This window comes from Leucoraja erinacea, chromosome 3 (assembly GCF_028641065.1).
Source record: "Leucoraja erinacea ecotype New England chromosome 3, Leri_hhj_1, whole genome shotgun sequence".
NCBI lineage: Eukaryota > Metazoa > Chordata > Chondrichthyes > Rajiformes > Rajidae > Leucoraja > Leucoraja erinaceus.
In genome coordinates, this window is record NC_073379.1 from 101966722 (window position 1) to 101991708 (window position 24987).

At 41.8% G+C, this 24987-nt stretch overlaps 1 protein-coding gene and 1 long non-coding RNA gene across 5 annotated transcripts in view; one reads left to right on the forward strand and one right to left on the reverse strand.

The window, feature by feature from the left end:
• LOC129695892 (uncharacterized) overlaps positions 1-14631 on the reverse strand; it is a 30431-nt gene extending 15800 nt beyond the window's left edge. The window contains exon 1 of the long non-coding RNA XR_008723243.1: positions 13713-14631. This is a non-coding gene — a long non-coding RNA (uncharacterized LOC129695892). The remainder of the gene's footprint in view (positions 1-13712) is intronic.
• The window catches only part of LOC129695891 (multiple C2 and transmembrane domain-containing protein 1-like), a 426884-nt gene that overhangs the window by 367622 nt on the left and 34275 nt on the right, over positions 1-24987 (forward strand). The window lies entirely within an intron of this gene.

Consider the following 24987-nt stretch of genomic DNA (forward strand, 5'->3'; position numbering starts at 1 on the left):
ACTTAACTAAGCACAACATCTGAGATCCCAATGATTTCCATGAGGATTGTAAGGCTATGGTAATCAGGTGAAGAATAAGCCAAGTTACAATATATTTCTGTGTTTAAGAGGGAACTGCAGATGCTGGAGAATCGAAGGTTACACAAAAAAGCTGGAGAGAAACTCAGGTGAGCAGCATCTATGGAGCGAAGGAAATAGGCAACGTTTACGAAACGTTATATTTTCTTCGCCTAGATGCTTCAACCCGCTGAGTTTCTCCAGCTTTTTTGTGTAACCTACAATAATTTCTGCCTATTTCAATGTTTTTTATTATTTCAAATAATCTGTTTTTAATCTAATTTCATTTTTGGTCCATTCCATCAATTTTTAATAATTTAAAAATGCCTTGGAACATTAGACATTTAAAAACTTTTTTTTTTAAGTTCATAATGTTGACTATAGACAGAGCCAGAGCTAGTTCTTTGCTGGCTACCAAACCAATAGTGTTGTTTCAGGACGAAGCTTGTACACCATGCTTCTAAGTGGTCACGCTGTTAGAGTCAAATATGTAAAGAGATGAGAGCAAAAATGACCCTTCATGGAATGACAAGGTAAGTACAGGCAGGGGGAGCCTCGGCACAATAAGATTAGGAGTACAGACGCATACTTATTAAATTACTGTGTTTGTATCCACCAGCCTCGTTCATTGATCGAGAATTGAAATGATAGTAATAAATAAATCTGGCCTTTCGAAAGAAAAAAAAAACATTCAGTTAACAGTAATTACTAGGTTGTTGAAGTCCATATCCTGAAAACAGATTAATAAAATATATTCACCTATTATGTTAATGTGCACATTACTGATGTAGCAAAATGTTTCCATTTAGGGTTTTGCGGGGGCTACAAACTAGAATGAGATCAGGATCACTTTTGTAGGATATACGTAGGATGGCTATACGTAGGATGGAACTAATGAGTTGTTTCAGTTGTATTGCAAAATGCTACAGGATCTCCAGGATAAATCTGGTCTTAAAATTAACTGTTTTCGAGACTAAAGTCAACCCAGCAGTTATTTTTAGGGGGAAAATGGCTGTAGAACAAAACACAAAGAGTGGAATGTTATAAATATGAACTCACCAGAAGGAACATTCATTAATCCTGTCATATTTGGTATGTGAGGCAATAATACTAAATTGATAAATGAATAAATGTCAGTAGTGATCTGATAATAAATGTTTCTATTGATCAGTTGTCGATTGGTACAACTTGCATCAACCTTTCTTTGTCTGTGGGGTGGGTTTGTGACAAAGCCTTTCTGTTGTTTGACCTTTATGCTCAGATTTTCATAAATTGAGGTTTCAGATTTCAAATCTGACAATTATATTACTTTCCAATGGATTATATAAAAGAAATGTGCTAGCTTGGAGCATTAAACATTAAAACGGATCAATATCCACAAACAATTATGAAAGATGAAATGTGGGATTACAGCCTTGCTTGGCACAAAATAAATTAGAAAAATAAACTCACAAAATCTGATATATTCCCCTGACTCCGCAGATATATTGTAATGTAATAGTTGTCAGTAAATGGAGTGTAACGGGATTACACTAATGCTTTTTGAAACAAGAGCAACGTTGATTTAAGACAGGGAGATATTTGATTCTTTTTACCTGAGATAAATATGTTTCAAGGTTGAAAAGTAGAGGCAGATTTATTATTAGTTAACTTGCATTCCAATAAATAGCATTTTGACAGTTCAAATGTAGGAACCATTTTTGAAACATTTTTGTGGATAGTAAAAGTCACTAATATAATTTGCAACCTAGGTTTTTTATTCTAGTTAAAAGGCATTTAAATATATTGCTTAAAATGTTGATGATTCTTTTGACCGTATTAATCCTTTTATTGTTGAAGCTCAAACAAAATCACAAGATCATTAATTACATTGACTACCATTGACATATATAGCCTTCAATATAATGTTCACCTTGAAATTCCTGGATGTGGCCTCTGGGGCCTCATGGCAACTGCCTTCTGGACTTTCTGACGAGCAGACCTTAGTCTTCAATGATTATAACATGCCCTCCAGCCTTACTCTCAATGTTGCTGCTCCATGGGGTTGTGTGCTCAGTCCCCTGCTCTACTCCCTCAAGCTGACATTATACTTGGTCACACGGTTATAGGTGCACATGTGGAGCAGTGGAATAGGCTGCACACACAACCTTGAGGAACCCCGAGGCTAAGGTCCAAAAAAATAGTTGTGATCTTATTTGGTATTTTGGTGTTAAAGGCTGAGTTGTAGCCAATGAATAGGTATTCATATTTTTAAGAAGATCTAGAGTCGAATGTAGCGGAAGAGAGATGGCATTCTCCATAGAACTATTCTTTTGATGAAGGGTCTCGACTAAGTAAGGTCACCCATTCCTTCTCTCCAGAGATGCTGCCTGTCCTGCTGAGTTACTCCAGCTTTTTGTGTCTATTCCGTATGCAGATTGTAATCGGTCTAGATTGTCCAGAAGACAGGTACATACATGGACCACTACAAAGCTTTCAAAGCACGTTTTATGGTGGATATTGGAGTTACTGGGCAGTTTTGGTCTCCTAACCTGAGGACGGACATTCTTGCCATTGAGGGAGTACAGAGAAGGTTCACCAGACTGATTCCTGGGATGTCAGGACTTTCATATGAAGAAAGACTGGATATACTCGGCTTGTACTCGCTAGAATTTAGAAGATTGAGGGGGGTTCTTATAGAAACTTACAAAATTCTTAAGGGGTTGGACAGGCTAGATGCAGGAAGATTATTCCCGATGTTGGGGAAGTCCAGAACAAGGGGTCACAGTTTAAGGATAAGGTGGAAGACTTTTAGGACCGAGATGAGAAAATCATTTTTTACACAGAGAGTGGTGAATCTGTGGTAATTCTCTGCCACGGAAGATCGTTGAGGCCAGTTCATTGGCTATATTTAAGAGGGAGTTAGATGTGGCCCTTGTGGCTAAAGGGATCAAGGGGGTATGGAGAGAAGGCAGGTAAAGGATACTGAGTTGGATGATCAGCCATGATCATATTGAATGGCGGTGAGGCTCGAAGGGCCGAATGGCCTACTCCTGCACCTATTTTCTATGTTTCTATGTTTCAATGTATGCACTGTGACAGGCCACTTTATTTTTGTTGGGGACTGGAATGATGGAGATTTCCTTGAAGAAAATGGGACAGTAAACTGTTGAATTGAGAGGCCGAAGATGTCAGTGAAGACCGTGGCCAGTTGATTAGTGCACGTTTCGTGAACCCATCTAGGGACTCTGTTCAGGCCAGCCACTTCTGAGAGTTTACCCCAATGACAGCAGATCTGACCGCTGCAGCAAAATGTATTGGACAGAGCCAGCGGGGATGGGCAGACATGGCTTTCACGATAGGTGGAACTTTGTTTGCCTGTTCAGAATGGGAGTAAGAAGCATTGAGCTCATCCTGTGGAAGATGTATTGTTGGCAGAGATTGCCCCTGATTTCAAGTCCTGCCACACAGTCACCTGGCATCCACTTCGGACTCTGAAGAGGAGTCTCGACCCTGAAACATCACCCATTCCTTCTCTCCAGAGATGCTGCCTGTCCTGCTGAGTTACTCCAGCATTTTGTGTCTATCTTTGGTTTAAACCAGCATCTGCAGTTCCTTCCTACACATCCACGTGATTGAATTGAGCCTTAAATTTGTTTTGGAATTATCTCATTGCATCCCTGATAGTCTTGTGGAGATCATACTTGACCTTTTTACACACCCTGTGGCATCCTTCTTGAAAGTCTTGGACTTTAGCAGAGAGTGAAATCTCCCTGTTCACCCAAAATGTCTGATTAGGATAATAATAATAATAATAATAATAATATTTATTTATATAGCACTTTTCAACAAAACCAGTCAATCAGGATAGACGCTGATTGACTTTGTCAGAACACACCCATCAACACAATTCTTGATGAAACCAGTTCCAGCTGAGGGTATACTCATCCAGGCTGGACAAAGGGCTCTTGAACATGTAGCTGGTGTGTGAAGAAGGGTTCGACCCAACACATCACCTGTCCACATTCTCCAGAGATGCTGCGTGACCCACTCAGTTACTCCAGCATTTTTTGTCTTCATTTCAGTGTTATTTTAGCATTGGCTTGTTGTGATGTGTAGACAGTCAACAAGATGATAGAGGAGAATTCCCCTGGTAGATAAAAGAGATTATATTTTATGAACAGATATTCCAGGTCAGGGGCGCAACATGTCATGTATGTTCAAATATTTAACAAGCTTTTACAAATATATCTCTGTTAGGACTGTACATTATTGATGGTGCTTTTTTATTTTGGTATAATTACATATGAAAATGTACCAAGAACAAATGTTGGGTATGCATCTATAATTTGAAGTCCTTGTAATACTGATATTAAGAAATTTAATTGATTCTTGTTACCTAAAAAATATTTTGTGATTGATTAATTTATAAGGGCCATATGATAACATAACTTTTAACGTAATTAAAAAAGGCAGCATTAAATGCAGAGGAAAAATATTGATGTACAGGGATGAAGTTATTTTGAGATAACTGCCATTATTTAAAAAAAAAGATCTTTTAGTATTAAAAATAATGATAATATCACATGGGCAGAACCAGTTAATAATCATGGACTTAGAAATGATCAACTGGCAGAAGTAAACCCATGGCTATTCAACAAATGTTGCAGGATGAAATCACCAGAGACCAGCTTCATTATTAAAGATGTAAATTAGATTCAGTGTGTGAAATGAGCAATGGAAAAGTGACTATCATGGGATACTTTTGACAACATGATAATTTGGAAATAACACAATATTCTGACGACTATTGGTTATAAGCCAATGCTGATTATTGCTGTTCCAGGTGTTTTGATTTAAGAGAGAAGGATGCAGAATGAACAAATGATAAAGTAACCTTTATTTGTTCATATTTGTACAGCTCCATCAATTTCCATCTATGAAACATTGTACCATGTTTATATTTAGAATTTGAAACTCAATTCTATTTTACTTGCACACCTTGTAAATTATTATACACTCATCATGTACTCTTCCCGTTTTGATTTGCCAAGCTAATGGTATTCCATTCATTTCACATTATGGGGATAAGTAAATGTCATTGTTAACACAAGATTAAGTATAGAGTTAGATGAAGTTCCTGCAATTGAACGTACAATTGAATCATGACAAGTTTAGGCATCTATTTTTTTTAAATGGGTAGGGTAAAGCAAAGCAAACTTTCTCCACAGTATTTTCACATTAAAAAACACTTCACTTGATTAACTTTGTTTTTCAATGCTTTCTATTTCTCAAAGTTTTGATTCTGTATATTTCATTCTGTGATAGACTGGCAGAAGTTGTCATTTCATGGTCAGCTGCTGGGAGACGTCTTGCAAAGAATATGCATTAGTTCATTTGGAAATGTGATATGGGGTTGAATTGGGGCTCATCATTTCTTGCTGAAAGAAGATTAGGTCATGAGCATAAAAATAATAAAACTGTAAATATTAGAATTTAGAAATTTAATTGTGTTCCAACATGTCTATCATGTATGCGGTCAAAGTCAGTTTTTTAGGCATGAAGCGAAAATAACTTTTATTTCTGTGAAATAATAGTTAACAAAGATAGAAACATAGAAAATAGGTACAGGAGGAGGCCATTTGGCCCTTCTAGCCAGCACCACCATTCATTGCGATCATGGCTGATCGTCCCCAATCAATAACCCGTGCCTGCCTTCTCCCCATATCCCTTGATTCCACCAGCCCCTAGAGCTCTAACTAACTCTCTCTTAAATCCATCCAGTGATTTGGCCTCCGCTGCCCTCTGTGAACAAGTTGCAGTGGTACAGGAGGTTGAGAGGGAATGGACTAATGAACAATGTGATGGACTCAACAGGCTGAGAGGCATCTTCTGTGACATTATAACATAACAAACTGCTCAATAAGATTTGATAGGCATCAAAGCCCAGGCCCCTGAAACATTTCAAAACATTAGAATTGTTGTAAGCATGATGCAAACATTTTATTGATCGTGTACCTACAATACCTGTGTAGTTGTTGTTTGAAATCCTGATTAAAGTTCAAGGTCCCACTGGCATTACTTCTGAACATTACATTTTATTGCCAAGAAAATATGTTTATCCAAAGTCATTTTACGTGACAAATCGGGTAAATATTGCACTCCAGAGAACTGCATTTTTATTTAGATGCAGAGGTCCATTTGCAAATATATGATCAGCAAGATCGAAACATAGAAAATATACAATATAAGAGAGGAGTTTTTTTGCTTTGATTTTGATAACTAGAATTAAATTCAAAATATAAAAGTGTGTGCTTGAGATTTCATTTTTGGAAAACAAGATATCTCATCATTATTTTAAAAAAATGTATGTTTAGCTCCCCGATGGTGCAGCTGGTGAATGTTTTACAAGATGTGGAATCAAATTACAGAGACTGGGTCAGATCCCAAGTTTGATATATCAAATCTCTGTTGCATTAATTGATCTCTTTCCAGTTGTAGTTAGGTAAATGTCCCCAGGCTTTGGAAAAGAAGCAAAACCAGCAAGATTTATCCGACCCTAATCATTCTCCAGTGATCTCTATGTGTATAAAGCCTGGGGAATGCAGGTTGAGACTTTGGATATGATCCTCCACTTTCAAAAGGCCCACCAACATTCACAGTGAAGAAACACACAATGTCAATAAGAGAGAGTACAGAGGAGATTTACTAGAATGTTGCCTGGGTTTCAACAACTAAGTTACAGAGATAGGTTGAATAAGTTAGGTCTTTATTCTCTGGAGCGCAGAAGGTTAAGGGGGGACTTGATAGAGGTCTTTAAAATGATGAGAGGGATAGACAGAGTTGATGTGGATCAGCTTTTCCCTTTTGAGAATAGGGAAGATTCAAACAAGAGGACATGACTTCAGAATTAAGGGACAGAAGTTTAGGGGTAATATGAGGGGGAACTTCTTTACTCAGAGAGTGGTAGCGGTGTGGAATGAGCTTCCAGTGGAAGTGGTGGAGGCAAGTTCATTGGTATCATTTAAAAATAAATTGGATAGGCATATGTATGAGAAGGGAATGGAGGGTTATGGTATGAGTGCAGGCAGGTGGGACTAAGGGGAAAAAAAAAATTTGTTCGGCACGGACTTGTAGGGCCGAGATGGCCTGTTTCCGTGCTGTAATTGTTATATGGTTATATGGTTAAGTCACTATGGGTGAGTACCATTAACCACCAATATTATCCTTTACTAGTGGGGAGGAATAAAGTTGCAAACAATGTTAAATCAGACACAAGTGCGTGGTTACTGGATATACGTCTATGTTAGTATGTTCATAGAGGCTGGCATTGATCTGAGCTGCAATATTCTCCAACACCTTCTGTAAACTCATACTAAACAATGGATACTTGGGCAAAGTATCAGGGGCACGGACGGGTCTCATGTTCAACCTTGTCCGAAAACAGGTGTAAATGGGATCTCTGATGTGAATATCCTGCCAGGCTTTTTACTTGACAACCCAACAACCGATTGCAATCCAACAACCCACTGCAGAAGGGGAAACCAATCCATCTAAATGGGGCTGAGTGTTTTGGTTCCAGGGAGGGTAGCCCTTTTATTGTAGTTGTGTGAGAAAGTTCAGAATTACACCTTCAACTTGTTCAAAATCTGACTGCTGATGTGACCATTTAAGCACTAACTAAAGCTGCAGTCACAATTGGATCACAGACATTATAATGTTTGAATCATTTAAATAGATTGCTGAAATTGGAGATACAAAAATAAACTATTTTTACCAATGATCTGGAACTCCTGGCCACATGTAAATGGAATCAATTGGAGCCTACAAAAGGGAATGGATAGGGAGCTGAGGGAAAATAACTTGTGAATAGTTATTGCAACAGGAAACGGAACAGAATCGATGTATCTATAAAGGCAGGCATTGTCTCGATAGGCTTAATGTTCGCTTGCACATTTTAACTTTGTAGCATCTCTGTGAACTTCAGTCATAATTTGCACAAAGATGTATTCAAATCCTGGTCCAATCCTAATTAGAAATAACAGTTGGTGAAATAGAGTATTTTTGTAGTTTTAAAAAATGTGTAATGGTACTTTAATTTAATGCTAAACCTTAAAAAATAATCCCCAAATAATGTAGAGATGTACACAGTTACTAACTAACTGACATTCTTTTCTTATTCATGAATTTGCAAGAGCTGAACCATGTGTATTTCTGTGATTTAAAATACAAAACAATTACCAAAGTGAGATAACTAATCGTGTTACTAATTAAGGTGTGAATTTATCTTCATTCACTTGAAGTTAAGTTTCCAGATTGTGTGCTAAGTGCAAATAGCATGATTCTTTGAAGAGGTATGGAGTGGCTTGTTAATACAAGTATGCACTTGCCCATCATTGGGAAATCAGCTAATTGGATTCTCTTCTCGCAGTGATTAAACAGTGGTGATTAATTTCACCATTTCGTGAATTCGGTCTGTTAACCGACCTGTGATAAACTTCAAGTTTCTTCAATGTGAGAGAGAATCTGTGATTTCATTTAGTTTGCAATCTAATACAGTTGGCCAATTAATAAATGAGGAAATAGGCTGTTAAAATACCCTGTGCAAGGTAAGTGATTTTTGCATTATACTTCTTTGCTGCTCACTTAACTACCTTGCCTCACTTTTCTCATAAAATTAGCATTGATGGCTAACATATTTTGTAATGAAATGTGTTATTGCACAGCTGCTTTGCGAAAGGATTGATAGACAATGTATTACTTGAAAGGTGCCATTAAAGCATCCAAATAGAAATGAAAAAAAGTTACTTGTTAAGTGTGCACACAAACCAGTTTTGTTTTTAATATACATGAAGAACATCTGTCCATATACTTCTATTTAACAAAGCAGTAACAAATAATTGCGTATGGTTAGAAAAATTGACAAGAATGTCTGTATTTCTCACATTGAAGAGTGTTTTTGAGCACATTAGGTTGAGGCACATTTTGCCCTTAAAATCCTTGAATCAATAGACATTAGACAATAGGTGCAGGAGAAGGCCATTCGGCCCTTTGAGTCAGAACCGCCATTCAATGTGATCATGGCTGATCATCCACAATCAGTATCCCCGTTCCTGCCTTCTCCCCATATCCTCTGACTCCGCTATCTTTAAGATCCCTATCTAGCTCTCTCTTGAAAGTATCTGAGGCAGAGATTTCCACACACTCACAACTCTCTGTGCGAAAAAGTGTTTCCTCGTCTCTGTTCTAAATGGTTTACCCCTTATTCTTAAACTGGGGCCCCTGGTTCTGGACACCTCCAACATCAGGAACATGTTTCCTGCCTCTGATGTGTCCAAACCCTTAATAATGTTATATGTTTAGAAGGAAGAGAGGGGATCTTATTGAAACATATAACATTACCATATAACCATATAACAATTGCTGTAATTGTTATATGGTTATATGGTAATGTTATATGTTTCAATAAGATCCCCTCCCTTCCTTCTAAATTCCAGAGTATACAAGCCCAGCCGCTCCATTCTCTCAGCATATGACAGTCCCGCCATCCCGGGAATTAACCTTGTGAACCTACGCTGCACTCTCTCAATAGCAAGAATGTCCTTCCTCAAATTTGGAGATCAAAACTGTACACAATACTCCAGGTGTGGTCTCACTGGGGCCCTGTACAACTGCAGAAGGACCTCTTTGCTCCGATACTCAACTCCTCTTGTTGTGATGGACAACATGCCATTTGCTTTCTTCACTGCCTCCTGTAGCTGCATGCTTACTTTCATAGACTGATGAACAAGGACCCCCAGATCCCGTTACACTTCCATTTTTCCAACTTGACACCATTTAAATAATAATCTGCCTTCCTGTTTTTGCTACCAAAGTGGATAACCTCACATTTATCCACATTAAACTGCATCTGCCATGCATCTTCCCATTCACCCAACCTGTCCAAGTTACCCTGCATTCTCATAGCATCCTCCTCACAGTTCACACTGCCACCCAGCTTTGTGTCATCTGCAATACCATGTGCTCTAATTTTGCCCACTAATCTTATCAAAGGCATTCTGAAAGTCCAGGTACATTACATCCACTGGCTCTCCCTTGTCCATTTTACTTGTCACATCCTGAAAAAATCCCAGAAGATTTGTCAAGCATGATTTCCCCTTCGTAAATCCATGCTGACTTGGACCGATCCTGTTACTGCTATCCAAAAGCGCTGCTATTACTTTTGATAATCGACTCCAGCATCTTCCCCACCACTGCTGTCAGGTTAACTGGTCTATAATTCCCTGCTTTCTCTCTCCCTCCTTTCGTGAAAAGTGGGATAACATTAGCTACCCTCCAGGAACTCAACAGGAACTGATCCGTAATCTATTGAACATTGGAAAATGATCACCAATGCATCCACAATTTCTAGAGCCACCTCCTTGAGAACCATGGGAGGCAGGCGATCAGGCCCTGGGGATTTATCAGCCTTCAGTCCCATCAGTCCACCCAACACCATTTCCTTACTAATGTGAATTACCTTCAGTTCCTCCGTCACCCTAGGTCCTCTATCCCAGAGTACAGCTGGGAGATTGTTTATATCTCCCTTATTGAAGACGGAACCAAAGTACCTGTTCAACTCGTCTGCCATTTCCTTGTTCCCCACAATACATTCATCTATTTCTGTCTTCAAGGGACCCACATTTGTCTTAACTAATTATTTCCTCTTCACATACCTAAAGAAACTTTTACTATCCTTTATATTCATGATTAGCTTACCTTCATACTTCATCTTTTGTCCCCGTATTGCATTTTTAGTTACCTTTGTCAGGCACGGAAATCGCTGTCAAAACATGGGGGAGACACAATTTCTTGGCGGCCGCGCGCGCACACACACACACGCACGTTCGCGCATGCGTGCACACACGTGAGGCTTCGGCCGTGGACCCCGTCTAGTATCTTTGCTGTGGACGGTAACATCGGGAGCTGACTTGGTTGGTGACCGACTCCGAACTCCAGCAACAGCAGGTTCGTCCGCCCCGAATCGTGGGGCTTGAGTCGGCCCGTTCACGGGGCCTTCAACATCGGGATCCTCGATCGCCTCGACGCAGCAATTTGACCGCGGGGCGATGGAAGATCCCAGCTGTGCCGGGCCGGGCGGTGAAAAGCCCACAAACGGGCCAATTCAAGCTCCGCTCTATGAAAATGGGATAAAATAGATTTAGTGTGAACAGGTAAACAATGATCAGCATGGTGGGCCGAAGGGCCTGTTTACATGCTGTATCTCTGAACTAAACTAAATTATTGTACTTGTGTTTTGGGAATCCTTTGTAAATTATAACCTAGGTGGAAATTATCCTTCAAAATTAGATGTTTCATTTAAAAATAGAACTAGGTTTAAACTGGTATGTTCGCTGGCAGTATCTCCTCCTTTGTTAGGATGGGTCCCACCACTCATAATAGTGATTAGTGACAGCTAAACTATTCAGAAAAGAAACAAAGTTAGTGGAGTAAATAGTCTTCGAAATATAGTTTGGTACAGTGTAATCTCCATAAGGTGAGGTTACTAGTAGATACTTATAATGTATAGGTCTTAACATCTTGTTATCCCAGGAGCCAGTGTGTGAACCTTTGCCACATTCCTTCAATGGCCAATGATCTGTTTTACATACAAAATTGTACACAGTATTTCTGAGTATCTAGATCCGAAATGTCACCTATTCTTTTTCTCCAGAGATGCTGCCTGACCTGTTGAGTATCTCCAGCATTTTTTTGTCTATCTTCAGTATAAACCAGTCCCTTCCTCCACGGTAATTGAGATGAGGCCTACCAAGGCCCATTATAATCCAGAAACACAAATTGAAAGTTTTGCTACAGCAGCAGTGAAATTTAATGTAATAATATGTAACTTAAAAACTTACAGCTCCGCTCTATGATCTTTGCTCCACGGACATCTCCCTGCTCCAATCACCTTGCTCTATCAGTCCCACCCCCCTACTTCCGCCTCGACCGACACCTCCCTCCTCCAATCATCACGCTGAATCATCATGGCCCCCCCCCCCCCAATTGCCTGCTGACCAACGTCTCTCTCATCCAATCGGCACCCTCGATCAGCTGTCCCACCCCCACTGTCTTGAGGAAAGCGGAGATTTCACCGAGTTTTAAAATCCTGATTACAAAAAATGGGGGGGTGTCATCCCCCACCACACAAAACGGGGGGGGGGGGGGGGGGGGGGCGGGGGGGGGGTCCCCCCCCCCCCCCCCCCTGGGATTTCCGCCCCTGCCATCTGATGATATTTAAAAGTTGTCCAATCCTCTGGCTTCCTGCTCATCTTTGCTATGTTATGCTTCTTCTCTTTTATTTTATACTGTCCTCGACTACCCTTGTCAGCCACGGTCGCTTCTTACTCCCCTTAGAATCTTTCTAAGGTAGAAGATTGAGAACGATAAATGTGTAGGAACTGAATTTTACCCTTCATTGGAGTGCAAAATATATGCTGCATGTTGGATTAACACTCTCAAAACAGTCACGGAATTTGTCAACGGATTTTTTTCAATCATTCCTTATACACGAGAGGCAATTTACAGAGGCCAATTAACCTACAAACCTGCAGAAACCCAGTGATGGCTGGCTACTTCACGTGAAAACATGAATTGGCTGACAGTAATTAATTCAGCAAGCGATGGTGCCAAATAACCATGGGAACTGAACAGTGGTGCAGCTGGTAGAGCTGCTGCCTCACAGCGCCAGGGAACGGGTTTGATCCTGACCTTGGGTGCTGTCTGCGTGGAGTTCTCACATTCTCTCCGTGACTGTGTGGGTTTCCTCCCACATCCCAAAAACATGCGGATTTGTGGGCTAATTGGCCTCTGTAAATTGCTCCCTAGTGAGTAAAGAGTGGATGAGAAAATGGGATTAAATAGATTTAGTGTGAACAGGTAAACAATGATCAGCATGGTGGGCCGAAGGGCCTGTTTACATGCTGTATCACTGAACTAAACTAAATTATTGTACTTGTGTTTTGGGAATCCTTTGTAAATTATAACCTAGGTAGAAATTATCCTTCAAAATTAGATGTTTCATTTAAAAATAGAACTAGGTTTAAACTGGTTTGTTCGCTGGCAGTATCTCCTCCTTTGTTAGGAGGGGTCCCACCACTCATAATAGTGATTAGTGACAGCTAAACTATTCAGAAAAGAAACAAAGTTAGTGGAGTAAATAGTCTTCGAAATATAGCTTGGTACAGTGTAATCTCCATAAGGTGAGGTTACTAGTAGATACTTATAATGTATAGGTCTTAACATCTTGTTATCCCAGGAGCCAGTGTGTGAACCTTTGCCACATTCCTTCAATGGCCAATGATCTGTTTTACATACAAAATTGTACACAGTATTTCTGAGTATCTAGATCCGAAATGTCACCTATTCTTTTTCTCCAGAGATGCTGCCTGACCTGTTGAGTATCTCCAGCATTTTTTGTCTATCTTCAGTATAAACCAGTCCCTTCCTCCATGGTAATTGAGATCAGGCCTACCAAGGCCCATTATAATCCAGAAACACAAATTTAAAGTTTTGCTACAGTGAAATTTAATGTAAGTAATAATCTGTAACTTAAAAAAAAACTTGCAACTAATAGTAATCACATCATGTAACCCCCCCCCCCCCCATCTACACTAGCACTCTTCTTCTTAATTTACCTGCATTAGGTCGATGTTGCTCCTTTCCTCGCCTGTTAAATGCAGTAATTGTATCTGATTCCACCACGTCCTCTAACAGCCCATTCCAGATGTCAACCACTCTCTGTATATAAACAAAATGCCCATAAGATCTCCCTTGAATCTTCTACTTCTCACCTTCAAACTACACTGTCTTGTGATTAACAAAATGATTGACTTTTGTGCATCCGGGGAAATGGCAAGCTATTTCACCACTACATTATAGCAGTGGCACATCTAGCATTGAAACTCTAGTTCCTAAAAGAACATTGTGGGAGTACCTCATGAAAAGGACTATTACACTTTAAGAAGATTGTCATCACCATCTTCTCAATGAAGATTAGGGATGGCCAGAAATTGCTGTCCTTTAAATTATTTAAGTAAATTACTGATTGTCATATAAACTTTTGCTTAATGAGTTTTTCAACCAGCAATTTAAGTAATTATGAACAAAGCAAGATGTTGTCACTTTAAATACTAAAATGTGTGAATGAAGGAAAATATAGACATGGAAATGTCAAGTCATTTAGTTAATTGAAAAATGTTCTCTTTTCTGCATTAAGTGGGTGATTATTTCCAGAAACGTTCTATTGTAGCCAAAAAAAATGTTAGAATTGATTCCATCTTGCAACAGAAGGGAAGTACAAGTTAAGCTTCAAACTGCATTAGTGAGGGCCACAGTTATTCAAAGCTGTCTTATCAATTCTATTTGCTAACACAGCAGCTGGTGGAAGAAAAAAAAATAAGCAAAGCTCTTCATTGCCTTGGTTATTTTTCCTTAAGATTTCAACACAGGAAATAGAAAACAGCTAATGGTTCGTGAGGCATGTGGAATTGGTTTAGGTTAAGTCGAACTCTGATCCCTTTGACCGCCTCCTCCTTCCTGTACTATTTTGTCTATGGCTTGAGCAGAAAATCTCAACAAATTTCTTCAGTCCTTTGCTGAATTTTTGAATAACTTCACACAAACCTAATTCAAAGCAGATGCACAAAAGAAAATGCAGACTTGTCTTGTACTTCTAATATATTTGTAAGAAGAAACAGCTTCATGTTCCCAGAGTGTTGTTGCCTATTTATCTTTGAACAATGTCAGTTTGAGGCTTTTCTCAAAGATCCATGAGCAAAAATTATGAAAGGTGAAAATAAGCAACAGAGCTTACAAATGTTTGCATTTGTATACTTATATCCACAGATCAAGTGTCTTTTTTCCTGTAAGATCTAAATAAGTGACAGACAAGATCAAGGCAATAGTTGTAACCTTCCAAGTTCACAGAAAATATTTGAATTACTAGGATCTTAATACTTTGCATTTAGCCTATATTACAACAACATTTATGCACATGACAAATGATTTTACTTCCTTACAGAGACCAAAGGCCTTATTACATGTTAAAAAAGTAACAGGAGATGCATTATTTATTTGCATTTTCAGTTCAAGTGACATTACTTTTGTAATTTCAGTAATTGTCAATGTGTATAACTGCAGCAAAGTAAATTGTTTAATCAATAATTAATGATGTTAAGTGTTACAAGTCACATCATAGGGTGAAATTCCTCTATTTATGAAAACAGGAGAATTACAGTCTTCGTAACAAAATCAAATTCTTTGAGATCCAACATTTCAAAGCAGTGTTTTTCCTTGATTTCATTAGGAGGTCATTAATTATGCAGTTCTCCTTTCATCCCGAGAAGAGAAATTTCACTATGCATTTGCCTAGAAACACATTCTCCGTTGGTAGTGCTAAATGTGCTGTAGGTGACGTCAGCATGTTGCATTGTGCCTCTAACATTTGTTCCATTGATTTTAGTGAAATAATTTCAGAGGCAGAGCACAATGGCTTGTCTTGACCATGTGGAACTCTCTGTTCTCCTGACCAGGGATGAACGCCCAGGCAATTATTTCCTAAGCAATACATCACATTGCTGTTTTTGTGGTTTTCCTTTCAGTCTTAATATAGAGTTACTCACATATAAACTTAAGCTATTGTAATGAAAGATTCAAACTTGTAAATACACGCAAATATTCTGAAAGCCTAGAGTAAATGGGAATTTGGTAAATTCACAGAAACGCTAAAAATGAGCACAAAAAAAGGTAGTACAGGTGCACAACCTTTTATCCGACAGCCTTGGGACCAGACACTTTTCGTAATTCAGAATTTGTCGGTCTTCGGAATGGAAATTTTTTAGCGTAGATTTTAATGGCTGGCTCAGTGGTAGAGTGCTCGGCTCATATCCGCAAGGTCGCGAGTTTGCGCCTTGATCCCGGCAGTTACTCGGTCGCGAGTTTGAGTCTTCAATGTAGGTTTTTTTTTGCAGAATAAATGTTTGTATGAAATGCAGTGTGTTGAATGAATTCCTCAATTTGTAAATGTGCCCGCAGCGTTGAATCACCTCCCGCACTCATGTCACCCTAGCGGGGCTACACGCCCTTAGGCGATCTAAGGTCGCGAGTTTGCGCCTTGATCCCGGCAGTTACTCGTCGCGAGTTTGAGTCTTCAATGTAGTTTTTTCTTGCAGAATAAATGTTTGTATGAAATGCAGTGTAGGAGAGGTGTACTGACTGTGTGGGCAGAACTTTGGAAGTGATTGCCCACCAGTCTAAAAAGCCGCTGTCTCCCTGTCCCTGGGATAGCAAGGGGCGATCAAACAGCACAATACCCCCCTCCCCCTCCAACTTCAGAGGAATCCGCTCCCCGATGGGCCGCTACGGCGACAAGTGGCAGTTTACCCACAGCCCGAGCTGCGCCACCCCAAGAACACCTTGCACACCATCAGGTTCTGCCCCTACGTGTTCCTCTGGAGTTGGAGCGGGGCTGGGCTGGAGTTGCTGCTGGCTGTGGGTCTCTGGGATCTCCGTCCTTGCAGTGGGCCTGGGGGGTCGCTGTCCCGTTGGTCCTGACGTCTCCGGCCACCCCCCTGGACTGGAGCTGAGACTGGGAACTGTACCGCCCTTGCCCCCTCCTTCTGCAACTGCAAACAACCCCACTCTCCTGCAAGGGCGGTACAGTTCCCGGAGGATAGCAGGTGGCCGGAGACGTCAGGACCAACAGGAACCCGCTCCCCGATGGGCCCCTACGACGCCCCGAGCTGCGCCTCGTCATCCGCAACCCAGGTTCCTCTGTAGTTGGAGCGGGGCTGGGCTGGGCTGCTGTTGGCTGTGGGTCTCTCGGTTCTCCGTGCTTGCGGTGGGCCTGGTGCTCGACGTCCAATTGGTCCTGACGTCTCCAGTGACTCGCACCGATCTGCTGCCATCGCCGACGTGAAGACAGTACAAAGCCCCCGCGCCGGTGCAATGAGCGGGGAGCTGGAGAGGGGAGGGAAGGGGTCACACACATGGCCGGGAAGCAGAGGGGTGTAGATGGGGGTGGTGACAGATGGGGCCAACAATGAGTGGAGAAAGACAGAAACACCGACGTGCAAAGGAGACCTACAACAGTGCATGATCTCTCTCCCGTGGCAGGTGACTGTCGCTGGGAAACTGAAGGGAGCGACAATCTGCTGCTGCCTCCCTGAGTTAAAGAGTTCCCACGGTAGACTCACGATACATAGGCGGCCTAGCTCGGGGATTCTTGAATCCCCCGAATAAATAATAAAGACGAGATAAACGTTAAGTAAAACTTTAAACATAAACTGGTGAGCTTTGGTGTGCAGACGACATCCTGGAAAAAATGTCCGGTTTCTTCCAGGTAGGCGATATACCCTCCCTGGCAATATACCCTCCACTTCTCTTTTATGAAGGGGATTTAGTTCCCCTTTTTTCGAGGACCGACCGGAGGTTCCGCTGTCACCTCTGCGGGCCGCCCTTGGTGAACGTCCTGTCTCCCTGTCCCTGGGATAGCAGGGGGCCATCAAACAGCACAATACCCCACTCCCCCTCCAACTTCAGAGGAATCTGCTCCCCGAAGGGCCGCTACGGCGACAAGTGGCAGTTCGCCCACAGCCCGAGCTGCGCCCCCTCATCCGCAACCCGGGTTCCTCTGGAGTTGGAGCGGGGCTGGGCTAGAGTTGTTGCTGGCTGTGAGTCTCTGGGATCTCCGTGCTTGCAGTGGGCCTGGGGGTCGGTGTCCCGATGTGGGGGCGCAGCTCGGGCTGTGGGCGAACTGCCACTTGTCGCTGTAGCGGCGCATCGGGGAGCGGCTTCTGGTGGTCCTGACGTCTCTCAGCTCCTGTCCAGGGGGATGGCCGGAGACGTCAGGACCAACAGGAACCCGCTCCCCGATGTGCCGCTACAGCGACAAGTGGCAGTTCGCCCGCAGCCCGAGCTGCACCCCCTCATCCGCAACCCGGGTTCCTCTGGAGTTGGAGCGGGGCTGGGCTAGAGTTGCTGCTGGCTGTGAGTCTCCGGGATCTCCGTGCTTGCAGTCAGTGTCCCGTTGGTCCTGACGTCTCCGGTGACCCCTCTGGACTGGAGCTGAGACTGGGAACTGTACCGCCCTTGCCCCCTCCCTCTGCAACTGCAAACAACCCCACAGTTCCCAGTCTCAGCTCCTGTACAGGGGGGTGGCCGGAGACGTCACAGCCCGAGCCATCACCTGCTGCCCCTACGGGGACAGCGGAGAGCGTGTTCCTCTGGAATTGGAACGGGGCTGGGCTGCTGCTGGCTGTGGGTCTCTGGGTTCTATGTGCTTGCAGTGGGCCTGGGGGTCGGTGTCCCGTTGGTCCTGACGTCTCCGGTGACTGGCACTGGCTCCGGCGTGAAGACAGTGCAAAACCCCCGCGCCAGGAGCTGGAGAGGGGAGGGAAGGGGTCACACACATGGCCGGGAAGCAGAGGGGTGGGTGTAGGTGGGGTGAAACTGAAGGGAGCGACAATCTACTGCTGCCTGCAGCTGAGTTAAAAAAGTTCCCACGCAAGACTCACGATACACTGTGTATCGTGAGTCTACCGTGGGAACTTTATAACTCAGCGGGCAGGCAGCAGCATATTGTCAATTATTAACCCTCCCGCGCAATATACCCTCACCTTCTCTTTTATGAATGGGGATTTAGTTCCCCTTTCTTCGAGGACCGACCGGAGGTTCCGCTGTCACCTCTGCGGGCCGCCCTTGGTGAACGTTTTCAAGGACCTTTATTCAAGGACTGAAAAAATGTCGCTATTCGGAGGTTTTCGTTATTTGGATCGTCGGATAAAAGGTTGTGCACCTGTATATGCAAAGATTTGTAAAAGATTATGATTAGTTTTGCATTTATGGATAGAGTGTTGTGGGAATGGTGAGCCATGAATAGCCATTTAATTTTGATGTTGAAAGTTGATATTGGTGAATATATGTATCTCTAAATTATATACTGAGTGATATTGTATTAGCAGAGAGGGGTTTGGAACTAAAGTGGGAATATTAGTACGGTGATATTTTGAGCTGTGATCATAATTCATTTGAAATAAATATTTCAACATTGGTATTAAATCGATTAAATATACAGCTGAAACTGCAATCAAAGGGGCAATGTTAACTCTTGTGAAGAGGTTGGGGGTTAAATGTGCCAAAGGTGAAAGTCCAGCAGAAGTCTAATGTCAGCCCATTTGACGTTTACTATTAACCTAAATAAATGTGCAAGCAAGCAATAATAAGGCAGGACTGTCATTTGCTGAGAGAATGGAGCAGCTCTGGGCTTGTACACTCTGGAGTTTAGAAGGATGAGTGGGGATCTCATTGAAACATATAAGATTGTTAAGGGCTTGGACATGCTAGAACATGTTCCCGTTGTTGGTGGAGTCTAGAACCAGGGGCCACAGCTTAAGAATAAGGAGTAAGCCATTTAGAACGGAGACGAGGAAACACTTTTTCTCACAGGGAGTGGTGAGTCTGTGGAATTCTCTGCCTCAACCTGGAGGCAGGTTCTCTGGATGCTTTCAAGAGAGAGCTAGATAGGGCTCTTAAAAATAGCGGAGTCAGGGGATATGGGGAAAAGGCAGGAATGGGGTACTGATTGGGGATGATCAGCCATGATCACATCGAATTGCGGTGCTGGCTCGAAGGGCCGAATGGCCTGCTCCTGCACCTATTGTCTATAATATACTCAAAAGAGAATTTAGTATTCACTAATTAAATGTGATATATTATAAGAATCTGGAATTTTAACTAACTCCCTACAAGTGGATTTCTCAAGATTACTGGAATTCATATGGAAACATTATAAGAACACAGCCACATTGGACGAGGGTGATAGCAAACCAGGCAAGTTTGCCAAATACTGAAATCACATACCTGTTTTCATGTTTAAGAAGGAACTGCAGATGCTGGAAAAATCGAAGAAGGGTCTCGCCCTGAAATGTCACCTATTCCTTCGCTCCATAGATGCTGCCTCACCCTCTGAGTTTCTCCAGCATTTTTATCCACCTACCTGTTTTCATGAGAGGCTTTGCAAAAGGTCCTTGTGGTGGTGGATGAGTGTGAATTGTGAGATGGATGCAGAAGCTTCAAGAATATTTAAACGGTCTAAAGTGAATGGCCAAGATCATGCAGATGGAATATAGTACAGCAAAAAGTGAATTAATATGCTTTGGTAGAAATAAATAGTATTTTGAAATGGTGAGAGATTTACAATTGTTGATTCTCAGAGGGAACTGATTATGTCTGCAGCAATCACTGAAAATCACTTGCAGATCGAATGAGCAAAAAAGAAATGCGATAGGAACTGAATGCAAAAATATTGTCACTTTACAGCAACTACACAAAGCCCTGGTGAGACCACACCTGTACAGGTCTTGCCTCCCTACCTGAGGAAATGTATTACGTGGATCAAAGGAAGTTTGTGAAACAGTGGTCACATTCTCAAAATAAGGGGATGCTGTTCAAAACTTAGTTGCAAAGCAATGTCTTCATCCACAGGGTAGTGAATCTTTAGAATTATTTTTACAAGAGGGAAAAGATATTCTGCAGTCTCCAAGAACATTCAACATCAAGATTGATAAAAAAGGATATGGATACAGCATTTAATACAGGAAATTGCTCGTGAGATAAAAGATCAGCCATGATCTTTTCAAATTGCGAAACAGGCACCAGAGACTAAATAGCCTTTCATTCCTCTATCTTTTATGGTGTTAGGTATGTACAATTTCTTTGGAAACATGCTGGCAAAATTTACATAAATTTAAGCAGGTCCTAGGTTTCCAGTTTCTTCTCTGAATGACTTCAGGGCAAAAAATGGGGCGGATCAATTTTTTTTAGCATATTAAGAACACATTAAACCAGAAAATTAGAAGCAGAGGGTACAAATTCGTGAAAATTGTATTTAAAACAGATATTGTTGGAAATTTGTTGCTGAGAGAAATATCTTGAAACATCTGCATGGTATGGTGAAAAGCATTAAGCACATTCATAAAAATATAATGGAATATTTGAGGCATAGTGTTTGAAGGTCTGAATGTCCTTTCCGATCTTTGACTTTTCTTTTGCTCGAGATTGCACAATTTAATACCACATTAATTACATTTTCAAACAGCAGTCTGTTTTTTTTTCAATGAAAAAAAGATTAGTAAGAGCACAGGGTTAAGAACCTTGAAATTTTAATAGCTTTTTACCCCACAACAAACAATGGTAGGGAGAATAATAAGTCTAATCGCCAATAATCTGCTTTGCAGTTTAAAAAAAAAAACATTTTTCCTTGTTATGGACTGTGGAATGTTATAGTGCAAATATTTTTGCAGGAATTTTATAACAATAACATACAGAACGAGTTTAACAGCTACTGACAATATTTCTTTTAGAGTTGCTCTCCTCATATCAATAAGTAAAGGGAGGGTTAATAACTTCACACCATTTTGATAAATCATGGTAACCTATTACTTTTCAGACTCTCTTCATTTTGCTCTTGTTATTTGTTTATTATTGACACGTGTATCAAGATACAGTGAAAAGCGTGTTTTTGCATTCTCTCCAGTTAAATCAAATCATACTATACTGGCAACCCCGTGCATATGTACAACAGGCAGTGCAAAAAGAAAAATACCTGCATTGTAGCATTACAGCTACAGAGAAAAAGTCCAGTGTTCGCAATGAAGTAGGTTGCAAGATCAGGTCTACACACTAACTTATAGGAGAACTGCTCAGTACTCTGATAATACTTCAGTACTCTGATTCAAGAGATTCAAGATAGATTTAATTGTCACGTGTGCCTGATGGCACACTGAAATGAATTTCCATACAGCCACACAATAAAAATCAACAGGACACAACACACTATAGGGTTTGACATAAAACATCCCCACACAGCAGAATCAAAGTTCCCCACTATGTGGGAAGGCACCAAAGTCAGTCTCTTCCTCCACTATTCCCCGTGGTCAGGGCCTCCCCAAGCCCTCCGCAGTTGCCGGTAAGGGGGGCCCGATGTTCAGGACCGCACGCCGGGGTGTTAAAAGTCTGACGTCGGGGCTGCGGGACGTCGGACTTTTAAAAGGGGAGAAATCTATTCCTGGGTCTGGTGGCATTTGCCATCTAGCTTTTGTATCTTCTGCTTGACAAGAGAGGGGGGGAGAGGAATTACCTGGTTGAAAAAGATTCTTGATTATATTCGCTAAATTGTTTGTGATAATCAATTTTAATGTGCACCAAGTTGCAAACAGTTACATTTACTTGGGTTTTTCACATGTTATCATGGTCACTAATGTCAACCAACGGTTGGAACAAATTTATACCTTGGCAGAACCATATCCTATGAAATAAATTGGAGCGCACTGATAAATATTGGCTTGTGGTCTGCACAGAAATTAATATTGTAAATGTGCAAGTCTCTCAGAAACCAATGCGGTCATCTATATTTGTAGCCACAGGACATGGGCACACTCCTCATTGAATCTTTCTCCTCTATTTATTCCTTGTGAAAAGACTTTATGATTAGGGAACTTGGGAAAGTATATGGGAATGTCTTGAGGCCCATCAATATTAAAAATATGTAGGTGCGGCATGTCCTAAGATGTCAGAAGCCACATAGATCTCTTGACCTGATCGGATATATCCAAGGACGTCGTGGAGAAGCTAGAGAAGAAATTGCAAGAGTCCTGGCAGACTATATAAATTATTATTTGACATGGGTGAGGAGCTTGGAAACTGGGGTTGTGCCTCTATTTAAATAGGTTTGCCTAATGTTGTGCCTATTTAAATAGGTTTGCAAAGAACAACCTGGGAATGACAAAAACCATAAGCTTAACATCTGTGAGAGGAAAGTTATCAGAGAGGTTTTGAGGGATAAGATATACATGCATTTGGAAAGACAGTGGTTGATTAGAGATAGCATGTTTTTGCTTGGGAGATCATGTTAAGAAATTGAGTTTTTTGAAAAAGTAACCAAGAGGTTTGATGAGTAGGGAGCCATTGACATTAAATATATGGACCTCAGCAAGGTCCTTGATCAGCTTCCAAATGGTAGGCTGCTCTTGAAGGTTAGATCACATCAGATCCAGGAAGAGCTAACAATATAGAATTGGCTTTATGGTAGGAAGCCAGAGGATGATGGTGAAAAATTGTTATTCTGACTGGAATACAGGTGCACGGTTCCTTGAAGGTCAAGTTGCAGATAGATAACATAGAAACATAGAAAATAGGTGCAGGAGGAGGCCATTCAGCACTTCGAGCCAGTACCGCCAATCATTGTGATCATGGCTGATCGTCCCCAATCAATAACCCGTGCCTGCCTTCTCCCCATATCTCTTGACTCCACTAGTCCCTCGAGCTCTGTCTAACTCTCTCTTAAATCCATCCAGTGACTTGGCCTCCACTGCCCTCTGTGGTAGGGAATTCCACAAATTCACAACTCTCTGGGTGAAAAAGGTTTTTTCTCACCACAGTCTTAAAAGGCTTCCCCTTTATTCTAAGACTGTGGCCCCTGGTTCTGGACTCGACCAACATTGGGAACATGTTTCATGCATCTAGCTTGTCTAGTCCTTTTATCTATATTACTAAAAGCCTGATCTTGACCACTTCCTGGTGTTCTGTAAATTGATTTTAGAAAAAACGCTGTCACTTACGGCTGTGATTTTTGGCTATCTTACTCAGAGTCCTCCGCTGCGCAGGACAAGAGGATTTTTCCCATCGATGAAAAATAAAAGAGTTATTAGCGCTTAAAAAATGTTGAGATTCTCTCTCCTGAAGGCCACGCCCCTTCCGGAGGGACTATAAAACCTGGAAGTGTTGAGTGCTCAGTCAGTCTCTGCAAGATGGGGGAGCAAGGGGGTCACATCTCTGAGTCTGAGCTTTGAATAACACTGAACACATGTCTACTAAACTGTGAGTGGTTTTACTGACTTGTCAGTGCCCTTAATGTGATTTGAAAATATAGTTGGGAAATGCTAAAGCTGTGGAAGATATTGCCAGGACCCAAGGGCCTGGGCTATGGGGACAGGTTTATCCTTTACTCGTTGGAGTGCAGGAGGCTGACGGGTGATCTTATAGATCTTACCATGAGATCTTACCTCAAGGCTGTGTGCTCAGCCCGCTGTTGTTCACACTGCTCACACATGACTGTGCTGCCAGTTTCAGGGAAAATAAGATCATAACATTTGTGGATGACACAACAGTGGTGGGACTCATCAGCGGAGATGACGAATCAATGTACAGGGAGGAAGTAAAACAACTAGTGGACTGGTGCGGCAACAACAATCTAGCATTAAATGTCGACAAAACAAAGGAGATGATTGTCGACTTCAGGAGGTCGCAGCCAAAAACACACACCCGTCAACATCAGTGGCACCACAGTGGAGAGACTGGAGAGCATTATGTTCCTCGGAGTGCAAATTACAGACAGTCTCACCTGGTCCAGGAACAACACTGGGATTGTCAAACGGGCCCATCAGCGACTGCACTTCCTGAGGAAACTCAAACAGGCCTCACTCCCCACCAACATCCTCAGGACTTTTTACAGGGGCACGGTGGAGTCTGTACTCACGTGCTGCATAAACATGTGGTACTCCAACTGTAACTGCTCAGACAGGAACGCTCTGCAGAGGGTAGTGAGGGGAGCAGAGAGGATCATTGGCGTCTCCCTACCCTTGGTACAAGAACTGTTCCAGAGCCGCTGTCTGAAAAAAGCTCTGAGAATAGCTAAGGACAAACTGCACCCCCTCCACATACACCTGGATCTCCTGCCATCAGGCAAGAAATACCGTAGCATCAAAGCCCGGACTACAAGACTGCTAAACTGCTTCCTGCCACAGGCTGTGAGGCTGCTAAACAGTCACTCTGTACTCACAGTCACCTGATTCTATGGCTTTGCACTGACATTTTAATAACTCTGGTACTGGCCACTCAAATCAGCTGCCCCTG